The sequence below is a fragment of the Lutra lutra genome, chromosome 8 (assembly GCF_902655055.1).
Source record: "Lutra lutra chromosome 8, mLutLut1.2, whole genome shotgun sequence".
Taxonomy (NCBI): domain Eukaryota; kingdom Metazoa; phylum Chordata; class Mammalia; order Carnivora; family Mustelidae; genus Lutra; species Lutra lutra.
In genome coordinates this window covers 138,583,185-138,593,398 of record NC_062285.1, presented here as the reverse complement: position 1 = coordinate 138,593,398, position 10,214 = coordinate 138,583,185, and the positions used below count along the sequence as shown (strand labels likewise).

At 53.7% G+C, this 10,214-nt stretch overlaps 1 long non-coding RNA gene across 1 annotated transcript in view; it reads right to left on the bottom strand.

Moving 5' to 3' along the window:
• Positions 1-2,188: 2,188 nt before the first annotated feature.
• LOC125107395 (uncharacterized) overlaps positions 2,189-10,214 on the bottom strand; it is an 18,266-nt gene continuing 10,240 nt past the window's right edge. Inside the window, exons 2-3 of the long non-coding RNA XR_007129535.1 lie at positions 7,870-7,940; positions 2,189-3,487 (exon numbers count right to left, since the gene is read on the bottom strand). This is a non-coding gene — a long non-coding RNA (uncharacterized LOC125107395). The remainder of the gene's footprint in view (positions 3,488-7,869; positions 7,941-10,214) is intronic.

The window sequence follows — 10,214 nt, the reverse complement described above, 5'->3', positions numbered from 1 at the left end:
GTTTCATGCTCTGTATCTGATGTCCACTGTCTGTAGCCCTCGGTGGGGACAGGGGGTACGTCTGTATTTCCAGCATGTTTTACTTCAGCTGACTCATTCCTAGTGGCTTACTTCCATGTGCGTGTGTGTGTTTTGTAAACTCATATGTTGTTGAGCTTAATCTGGCAATGCAGACAGCCCAAACCAGGGATGCCTTCCCCCTAAGAGGCTCTGCACTTGTTTCTGCCAGGAGCTGGGCTCCTGGGTCATTGCTAACCTGGGACTGTCCGGAGTTAGCTGGACAGTGAGGTCGTCAGAGCCGGGGTCCCCAGTCACAACAGATGGGGTCGGGACAGGCAAGATCAAACAGCACTGACATCCTGGGCTGCAGCCTTGAGGGGACACACACTGACCTTCTGCTTTGTAGCCCTTGCAGCAGGGACTTGTGCAAAACATCCTAGAATAAGACAATTAACCACAAAGCACTTCTCAATATTGCTGGCAAGGGGCAGTTAGGACCTAAGCCCCCTGAAACCAGCCACAAAAGCCCATCAGCGCACAGATCTTAACTGAACACGGACACAGATACGTGACCAGAGCCCTATTGGCATGACTCAGCACAGCCTGGGTCCTTAAGATAGTTCCGCAAGACAGCTCGTAGAAACCCCTAAACTTAGAAACTCTGGGGGCAGCCCTCTCAAGCCCCCTCCCTCTCCGGGAGCTTTATCCTATCACTCAGGAAACCTGGCCTTGCCGCCCACCGCTCATCGTCTGGAATCTACAGCTTCATTCTTCGAAGCGGCATGACCAAGAGCGGCGGGCACTAAAGGCAGAGAAACCCTGCAGCGGGACCCCCGTGCCTTTCGAGGATCCTAGCTTCCTGGCGGGAGGGTGGGGGACGGGTTTCCTTGCCCCTTTCACCCCACGTGGCCCCAGGCTGCTTCTCTGGGGTGTCCTCGGGTCCCCTCCACGCTCGCTCTCCGCCGTACTCTTGTTGTGTGGGTCGTCCTGGTCTCGGCTCATCTCTTAATTTGAGAATTCCAGCTGTCGGGGGCTTCTGCACGCACCTCGCTGCTTCCCACCTCTGGGCCTTTGCTCAGCCTGTTCTTTCTGCCTGGAACACTTATTTTTTTTTAAAGACTTTATTTATTTGTTTATTTGAGGGAGAGAGAGAGAGCCCGCGAACTTGCAAGGGAGGAGCAGAGGAGAGGGACAAGCGGACTCCATGCTCTGTATGGAGCCTGATGCGGGACTCAGTCCCACGACCCTCGAGATCGTGACCGGAGCCGAAATCAAGAGTCGTCCGACGCTTCACCGACTGAGCCCCCCCAGCCACCCCCTGGAACACGTTTTCCAGCCACCTTTCCTCTGCTTTCTCACCAGAAGCTTTCCCCAGCATGCCTTGCTGGGACAGACACCTGCTCTGGTCTTCTGTGGCCCCTGGACACACCACCCTGCCCTGTCCGCTGGTTCTCCTGTGCCCTCCCTAAACCGTGAGCCCCAGGCCACACAGAGCCTGCTCGGAGGCGCTCAGCGTGGGTTTGCTGAATGAATGAGTGAGCCGGGCTCGCTCTGTCCGCACCCTGGTAGGCTACGGACAGAATGACTGCTGGTCTGGCCCCAGTGCCCCCCTCAGCAGTGCTGGGCATCCGGTCACACCAGGGAGCCCTGGAGCCTGTGGTCGATGCCTGTGAGTTGCGGGGGGGGGGGGGGGGGGGGGTGAGGGGGGCGGTCACAGGCCACGTGGTGGGAGGCCTGGCTCTGCCCAGTAGGAGGGGCTCCTGCTCCCATCAGGTGGCCGTGCCCCGGGAGCCTGCCTCCCACATGTGTCCATCCCAGGAGGCCTGAGGCCCAAGCTATGGCTGTCACCCCCTTTCCCTCTGGGCTCTGGGGACCAGAGGAGGCACCCCGGGTCTTCAGTGTCTGGCCCAAACAGCAAAAACCCTCAGTCATACCTGGGGGCCAGAGTCAGTCTCTGGGGCTCCCTCCCTCAGCGCCTGCCATCGGACCCTTTCCGCATGCATCCCTCGCTCTCCACCCCATCTCTGGGCCTCCGTGTCTCTTTACCGGCATTTCTTCCCACCCCCATCTCTCTCTCTCACTCACTCTCTTGTCACACTCTCCAGTCCCTGTACCCCTCCTGGCTTCCCTGCGCTCTCCAGACTGGGCCCGGGCCCCACCCAGCCTCCGGGGATGCTCTTGGGCCCCAGCCTGCCAGACCAGAGGGAGGCCCACGGACACAAGTGCTGTCCTCTAGGCTCAGCTGAGGCCAGCTGGAATCCCCCAAAGCAAATTTCCTGGGAAACTGCAGGCAAACAAAGGCCAAACAACAGAAAGATCAGAGGTCCCAAGAAGGGGAGGCCAAGCGGGTCCCCCACCAGGGCGTTCCCAGGGCTGAGCCTGAGCCTGGCTCCAGGGAGTATCCCAGTGGGGGCCCCAGAGGCCCTCTCTGTTCCCCCCGGGGACACTGGCAGGGGTGATGAGCAGAGTAGGGCCAGCAGGGCAGGGGTGAAACCCCCGGAAGAATAAAATGTCCTCTGAGTAATCAGGAGGCAGGACCGGACAGAGGGCATCTGGCGCCCACCCAGTCTGAGGGTCCCCCTGGCCCAGACCCTCACGGTCGTTCAATCTCCCGGCCTGCAGGGCCCTCCCAGGGGGAGAGGGTGCTCCGAGCAGCCCCCAGGCGGGAGGGGCTCCAAATCATGGGTGCACTGGCCCCGAGGTGCAAACGAGGAACCAGCCTCAGGGACCCCCGAAGCACCCTGGGCCTGCAGGAGCCTCTGCCCGCACGCAGCTGAAGGCCAGTCGGAGCCCAGACCCAGTGTCGCTGCGGACACGGCGTTAGTGTTTGCCAGGGGCGTAGGAGGTCAGAGGCGGAACCCAGAAGCCCTGGGAGGTGTCTTTCTGATGACACAGAAGAAGTGGGATCTCAGGAAACAGGATGGCACCCCATGGGAGAAAAGCCACAGGAGGTCTCCTTTCTCCTGCCTGGGAGGCTGCACGCTTGGGGTGCTCCTGCCTTGCCCGAGATCTGGTTTTGAAGGAGTTCAGAACATGCCGCCCCCCCGGTATGTCCCTTTGCCATATCAATTCTTTTGAGCTGAAGGTATAGCCGGGCAGGCCGGGGAGCAAGAGCGCCTGAGTCCAGGGACCCAGACAGACCGGGTGCGGCCACTCACTGCCGACAAGATCCTGAGGCCAGGAGAAGAGCAGCGGTGACACAGGAAAGGAGTTTATGTCAGCGAGGCCGACGCCAGGAAGACGGCGCCCTGACGTCTCAAAGGCTGTCCCTAGAGAGCTGGAAAGACGTCCGGGTTTACGGAGGGAAAAGGTGGGACAAAGATCCGTGGGAACGTGCAGGTGGGCGGTTCAGGTCAGGCCGGTCATTGTCATGGGTTCAGTCACCCGGGGGACATGCCGGCTCAAGGGGTGGTGGCTTGAGGTGGTAGTTGCCATTCTGTCACTGGCTGCTTGGCCCATCGGTCTTCTGCCTGAGTTAGGAGAGACTCTGGAAAGAAGAACTTCATCAATGAGAAAGTTCTAGATCAAAATGGCAGCAGCTAATGGGCTCACTCTTTCAAAGGCACTTAAGAAGCAGCTCTCCACCCTCCCCCTTTCTACCTAAAAGCCTGTCATCACATTTCCCTGGAGAAAGGTGCCCTCCCTGCACGAAGAAGAGAAAATTCATATCACCAGAGCCCAGGGGGCTGATGCCAAATTGCAGGTGTACAAACAAACCTGCTAAGACAGTCTCGAGCTTCTTGTGGACACTTCCTGGTCGCTGTCCCACAGCCTATGGCCCAGCCAAGCCCCTCGGTCTTGTCACATCCCTACAAGGTGTCATTCTTTGTCTCGGAAAGTATATAAGCCTTGGGGCCTAAGGACTTCTTAGATGCTTTTTTCTTCTGAAGACTCCTGTGTATGCCTAGAAACATTGTAGAAACCTGTGCGCTTCTCTCCTGCTAATCTGTCTCATGTCCGATAAATCTCAGGCCAGCCACGGAACCTGAGGGGAGCAGCAAGTTCTCCCTCCCCTACTGCTTGGAATCCTCTGCAGATGCCACCAGCCCATGAATCCCTTTTGTGTCTAAGGGATGAATGAGATGGGTTGCTGACTCAAGGCCTCCCAACCCTCAAACAAAACAAATGGGGGGCGGGGCAAAGCCTTGCCGGGACTACATCAAAATAAAAACTCCTGCACAATGAAGGAACCAATCAACAAAAATAAAAGGCAACCTACTGGATGGGAGAAGATATTTGCAGATGACCTAGCTGGTAGAGGGTTAGTATGCATAGTATATAAAGAACAGATACAACTCAACATCCGAAAACAAGCAATCCAATTAAAAAATGGGCAGGAGACGTGAACAGACATATCTCCAGAGACATCTAGATGGCCAACAGACACATGAAAAGATGCCCCACATCACTCATCATCGGGGACATGCAAATCAAAACTACAATGAGATACGACCTCACACTTGTCACAATCACTAAAATCAAAAACAAGAAAACAAGAGGTGTCGGTGAGGATGCGAAGAAAAAGGAACCCTCGCGCACTGCGGGTGGGAAGGCACACTGGGGCGGCCACTGTGGAAAACAGTATGGATGTGCCTCAAAAAGTTATAAATGGAGCTACCCTATGACCCAGCAATTGCACTACTGGGTATTTACTCAGAGAATACAAAACCACTCATTCGAAGGCAGACACACACCCGAGGTTTACTGCAACATTATTTCCAATAGCCGAGATACGGAGGCAGCTCAAGTATCCATCGATAGACAAATAGATAACAAAGATGTGGTGCAGATCTGGAACGGAATATTACTCAGCCATAAAAAAGGAGATCTTGCTGTTCGTACCAACATGGATGGAGCTGGAAAGTATTACTTTGAGTGAAATAAGCCAGTCAGAGAAAGACAAACACCATATGCTTTCATTCGTCTGTGGAATTTAAGAAATAAAATAAATGAGCAAAGGGAAAAGAGAGAGAGAGAGAAAGAGAGAGACGAACCCAGAAACAGATTCTTAGCTCTAAAGGACACACTGCTGGTCTCCAGAGCGGGGGGGGGGGCCTCTGGCAGAAACAGACAATGGGGATGAAGAACACATTTCTCATGATGAGCACAGTATAAGGTATAGAGGTCTTGAATCACTAAAAAAGGAAAAAGGAAAACAAAAGGCTTCCTCCTTGCCCTCTAGCTCCTGACCCATCCCTTCCTCCCTTTTGCATTTGAACTTCCACCAGAGGGGTAGACACTTGCTGTCTCCCCCTCATCCCTCCGGTCTCTCCTCCCTGAGGCCCACAGCACAGGAACATCTGCCCTTTTCCTCCTGGCCCCCCCTCAGGGTCTGATGCTGGGACCCCCTCCCTCCCCCAAGACCTGTCCCCCAGCCCCACTGTCGTCACCTGAGGGCAATCTCCCTCCTGCTCTGGGCCCCTCCTGGACTGTTGCTCATTGCTCTCAGGACAATCACAGCCATCGAGTCTCCCTTACCAGCCCAGCCGGCTCTGCTGACTCCCATGTTCACAGGCGCCCCGTGGATGTCCCTCAGAGGAGTCACAGATCAGAGGTGACACCCCAAAACTGAACTCACCATCCTTCCGGGAGCAGCTCCTCCTGCCCCTGTGCCCTTGTCTAGGCTGTCCCCGCTGCCAGGCACTCCCTCGCCACACTGACTGGCTATGGACAAAAGCTTTTCATGCTTCAGCACTCAGCTCTAGAGCAGAGATGGTGGGTGTCCCTGGAGCTGATGGAGCCCAGCATCACTGACATGGGTCATCCCTGGCGATGGCTCGATCCAGGCTGCCAGTGTCTTCATCTGTAGGACGGGGACCACAACCTCCAACTCATCTGCTTCCCTGAGCCGACCTTTCAAGTGGGGAATGTGGTTACGGTTCTTTTTCTTAGACACCAGCAAGGGGCTTGAAACCAAACTGCTTACTGGGAGAAAGGCACTTTGAGTTGACTTTTGGGGGGAAACCTCACTTCATTCATTCAGTCATTCATGCAACACTGCTGGGCTCGAATCGAACCCAGGCCCTCCCTCTAGGAGCCCTTGTTCAGTGGGGCTGAGAAGGGAGAAAGAGACCACGTCTCCGTTGTGTCACCAGGGCGGGGTGGGGGCAGGGAGAGGTGAGGCTGGGCAGGAAGCTGAGCTGCCGGGCCCCAGGAAGGCCGTGAAGGCTGACCTGCTGTGGTTCCTGTGTTGGGAGGCAGAGCTGGAAGGTAAACCCAGTTTCCTCTAAGACCTGCCAATGCTGGGCCGGCCCGTCCAGAACAGTCTGCGACTGCCATTCATCTCCCGGGCCCAGGCATCTGCGGGACCCTGTGGGATTTCGTTTCTCAGGGTGGGGCTCCCGGACTCGCAGCAGCGGCAGGAGCCCCTGGGAACCGGCAGGAATGCAAATTCCCAGGCCCCACCCCAGACCTACGGAATCTGAAACTCCAGGGGGTGGGGCGCCACCATCTGTGTGTTAACAAGCCCGCTGGAGGGTTCTGGTGTGCGCCCCTCGTTCGAAAGCCACAGTCCTCGAGGCCAGAGGACCATCCGAGGGGGAGGAGCAGATGGGCCGAACGTACGTGGGGGGGTTCTGAACCCGTGAACTCGGGCAGTAGCTCCGACAATGTGTGCACCGTTACCGGCATCGCCCTCCGAGGCTCGATGGGGTCCCGTGGCTAGCCCAGGGCAGAATCCGCCCTCAAATCAGGTGACTGTGGCCTTAGCTCAAGCCTTAGCTTGTTCCCCCCCGAGGGTCGTGGATTTCTGGAGCCGTCCAGGACAGTAGGTGGAGAAGGCTGGCAGAAGCCTCTGATGGACAGAGCAGAGGTTGGCTGGGTCGGGGAAGGGAAGCCGAGCCTCCACACTGGCCACCATATTGGGGAGCAGAGGAGCTCGGCCCTTTGCCAGAGCAAGGACACTGGTCACACCTGCCCAGCAGGAGCTGGTCAGGGATCCTGGGCCATTTTCATTCCCTTCCTCTCTGAATGAGGGTTTTTCTGTGGTAGTGATCTTGTTCCCCTCATAACCCCATGCCCCAGAAGTTCTGAGGTCAGATGCTTGTCTCTTAGCCTTCAGACATAATCAAGGAGGCTCTTTTTTTTTTTTTTTAAGATTTTATTTATTTATTTGACAGAGAGAGATCACAAGTAGACGGAGAGGCAGGCAGAGAGAGAGAGAGAGGGAAGCAGGCTTCCTGCTGAGCAGAGAGCCCGACGTGGGACTCGATCCCAGGACCCTGAGATCATGACCTGAGCCGAAGGCAGCAGCTTAACCCACTGAGCCACCCAGGCGCCCCTCAAGGAGGCTCTTTTAACAGAGATTATTGACGGGCCCCTGGCTGGATCCGTCGCAGGACTACATGACTCTTGGTCTCGAGGTGTTGAGTTCAAGCCCCACATTGGGCGTAGAGATTACTTAAATAAATGAGTAACTTAAAAAACTGAGATGATTGAATTCTGTACTCTGAAAACAGAACACAACTTTCTTGCAGGCACCAGTGGGTCATTCGCAAAAATCTACTGTTAAGTACTGCCGATGATGAGGGAAGACTTGACAGATGTCCTCAAGGAGATGTGGCCATAGATAATAGTTCGCTGAGCGTCATGCAGAAAGACACAATCATACAGCGTGTTAGTCAATAAAGCACCACAGACTAGGGTGCTTAAACAACAGAAATTTGTTTTCTCTAATCCTGGAGGTCAGAAGTCCAAGGTCGAGGTGTTGGCAGGGCTGGTTTCTTCCGAGGCCTCTCTCCTGGGCTTGTAGAGGGCCATTCTCTCCCCCTGTCCCCCTGATTACCCCTCCACGTCTGTCTTAATCTCTTTCTGTAAGGATGCCAGTCCCTTTGGATTAGGGCCCACCCAGATGATCTTGTCTTATCTTACCTCGATAAAGGCTCTGTCTCCAAACACAGTCACATTCCGAGCTACTGGGGGCTAAGACCTCAGCACATGACCTTGGGGAGAAGGGGACACAATTCAGCCTGTACTGTAAAATAAACAGTCCAACCTCCTGGCAAAGGTCCTACATCCAGAAAATTCTGAAGCCTCTTAAACAATACTTGGGGGGAAAAAGAAATAAAAATCCAAACTTCAGTCAATCAGAGAAGGACAATTATCATGCGATCTCATTCACGTATGGAATTTAAGAAACAAAAGAGAGGATCATGGGGGAAGGGAGGAGAAAAGTAAAAAGACAAAGAGAGGGAGACAAACCACAAGACACTCTTATCATAGGAAACTGAGGGTTACCGAAGGGGAGGGGGGTGGGTGCCTCGTCCCTGTCCATCACCCAGTATTATCTAAGACTAAGGAATCACTGAGCTCTACCTCTGAAACTAATAATGCGCTATATGCTATTAACTGAATTTCAATTAAAAAAATCCAAACTGTGGAATTTAAAGATTTTATATATTTATTTGACAGAGAGAGAGAGAGCACAAGTAGGCAGAGAGGCAGGCAGAGAGAGAGAGGGGAAGCAGGCTCCCCACTGAACAGAGAGCCTGATGCGGGGCTCGATCCCAAGACCCTGAGATCATGACCTGAGCTGAAGGCAGATGCTTAACCACTGAGCCTCCCAGGGGCCCCAAACTGTGGAACATTTAGAAAAGACTAATAAAAGCCCATGTCAGAACCTTTGGGGTAAGGGGTAAAACGGTACTCTCTCTATTTTATTTTATTTTTTTTTAAAGATTTTATTTATTTATTTGACAGAGAGAGATCACAAGTAGATGGAGAGGCAGGCAGAGAGAGGGCGGGGGGAGCAGGATCTCCGCCGAGCAGAGAACCCGATGCGGTACTCGATCCCAGGACCCTGAGATCATGACCTGAGCCGAAGGCAGCGGCTTAACCCACTGAGCCACCCAGGTGCCCCTACTCTCTCTATTTTAAAGGACAGGAACCTATTTAACAAACGAGAGAAAGAATGAAAATTTAGGGACGCCTGGGTGGCTCAGTTGGTTAAGCAGCTGCCTTCGGCTCAGGTCATGATCCCAGCGTCCTGGGATCGAGTCCCACATCGGGCTCCTTGCTTGGCAGGGAGCCTGCTTCTCCCTCTGCCTCTGCCTGCCACTCTGTCTGCCTGTGCTCACTCTCGCTTCTCTCTCTATGACAAATAAATAAATAAAATCTTAAAAAAAAAAAAAAAAAGAATGAAAATTTAATCACCGCCCAGAGAGGACATGGAAGACGCCCAAGAACGTGGATATTTAAATTTCACCACTGATTGCAATAGCCACTCCTTTTCTAAGGGGGAAAAGGGGGGGGGCGCCTGGGTGGCTCAGTGGGTTAAGCTTCTGCCTTCTGCTTGGGTCATGATCTCAGGGTCCTGGGATCGAGCCCCACATCGGGCTCTGCTCAGCGGGGAGCCTGCTTCCCCCCCTCTCTCTGCCTGCCTCTCTGCCTACTTGTGATCTCTGTCTGTCAAATAAATAGATAAATAAATAAATCTTTAAAAAAAAAGGATTAAAAGAGGGGGCAGCAACAGGGGACCACTTAAATAACCGTATAATAGTGAAGCCAGGAGACACTGCACGGCAACATACAAGGCAGCCTCGTTGCCCGGCTCCAGGGCAGAGCTAAAATCATGAATCAGCTTTTCTCCTAGGCATCTAGAAAGGTATCAGCTGTGGCTCATCACTGGGACAATCCAGAAAAGGGGCCTCCAAATCATTTTCCATAGATCTCTCAGGGAACCTGGTGGAGAGAGACTTGGCCATGGTTGTTTTACCGTGAAAACCCTCCAAGGTACGTTGCTAAGAGAACAAGTAAGACTCGAAACCATGCATCCAAACCACTACCGTGTACGTGTGTGTGTTTTAAGGACAGATATGCTTGTAAATGCAAACCCTCGGGGCAGAGGGAAATTAGGTAAGTGAGGAAATGAGGTAAGGAGGGGTGAGAAGGCTCCCTTCCCGCCATGCTCTTTGTAGTTTGGACCATATGCAAGTATTTCCTACCCTGATAAATTTTCGGTCTGTTTTTTTAAAAGGTTAATTGATTGATGCAGCGCCTGGGTGGCTCAGTGGGTTAAGCTGCTGCCTTCAGCTCAGGTCATGATCTCAGGGTCTTAGGATCGAGCCCCGCATCGGGCTCTCTGCTCAGCGGGGAGCCTGCTTCCTCCTCTCTCTCTGCCTGCCTCTCTGCCTGCTTGTGATCTCTGTCTGTCAAATAAATAAATAAAATCTTTTTTAAAAAAGATTGATTGATTGACTGGGGAAAGAGGGAGAAAT